Source organism: Triticum dicoccoides, chromosome 5B, assembly GCF_002162155.2.
Source record: "Triticum dicoccoides isolate Atlit2015 ecotype Zavitan chromosome 5B, WEW_v2.0, whole genome shotgun sequence".
NCBI classification, from domain to species: domain Eukaryota; kingdom Viridiplantae; phylum Streptophyta; class Magnoliopsida; order Poales; family Poaceae; genus Triticum; species Triticum dicoccoides.
Window position 1 is genome coordinate 718899678 of NC_041389.1, and position 1022 is coordinate 718900699.

Sequence of the window (1022 nt, forward strand, 5' to 3'; positions counted from 1 at the left end):
ACCTGCCAGCGGGCTTTGTTGGGCCATTAAATATTTTTCCCTATATTCTCTACTGGGCTCTTTTTAGCCTTTCATATTTTCTTGGAACAAAGATAGTTCTCCCTAAACCGTGTGCATGTGTTCTTTGTATCCCTAACTAACTGGAAAGTATGCCCAGTTTTTGAACATCAGTAGTATGATGATGTGCTAATCAAATATATTCTTCATCACATTTCCATCAGTACGGTGAACCCAGTCATGAGCTGAGCAAGCAGATGACCCAGGCATAGCAGATCCAATGCAAATTCCTTACTTTCGTGTGACTCTCAAAGCAGCTTGCATTGCCCTACCAAAGTAAACAACACAAACTGAGTATGGGTGAGATTCATGGTTGTAGTGTAAGTAGAGGGGTGCAAGTTGAAATTCTGACTATCCTTTGGTGACTCGTGGTGCCTTCTATGCCTATATCTATCAAATTCAAATGCCTGGTATTCAAAATACAAAAATAATGCACGAGATTGTATTGGATAATTCTGAGATAGAAATAAAATATCTAGCACGATATTCATGTTTTGCTTGAGCAAACCTTCCTACTTATAAGAGACTTCGATTGATAATTCGAGATAGAAATATAGTGACGAGTAAGCTATTCAAACTTTGCTTAAGAAGCCTTGCTCAGTATAAGAGATTTCCATTGTAGGTAGTGATATTAACTCACTGGTCCTCCCATACATCAATAGCTCAGTGTCCCTTGGTTATGAGCTTCGTCCTTTGGTAGGTCAGGGCTATGGGAATCACCTCCCAATAAGAAACTTCATTAGGGTTTCTTCACGGGAGAGGAAACTCAGTTGATGTATTTATGCGCTCAAGTGGTGGTTGTCATAACGCAATTGACCGGTTTTCTGCCAGGCCAGCGAATTAGCTATTGATTGGGCGTATAATTGCAAGCCTGCAACCATGTGACAATTACTGGGCTGGCTGGCGACCCAAAGGTCTTTTTTCTACTTCTAAGGGCATTGGGATAAATTTTTAGCGTGTGACCC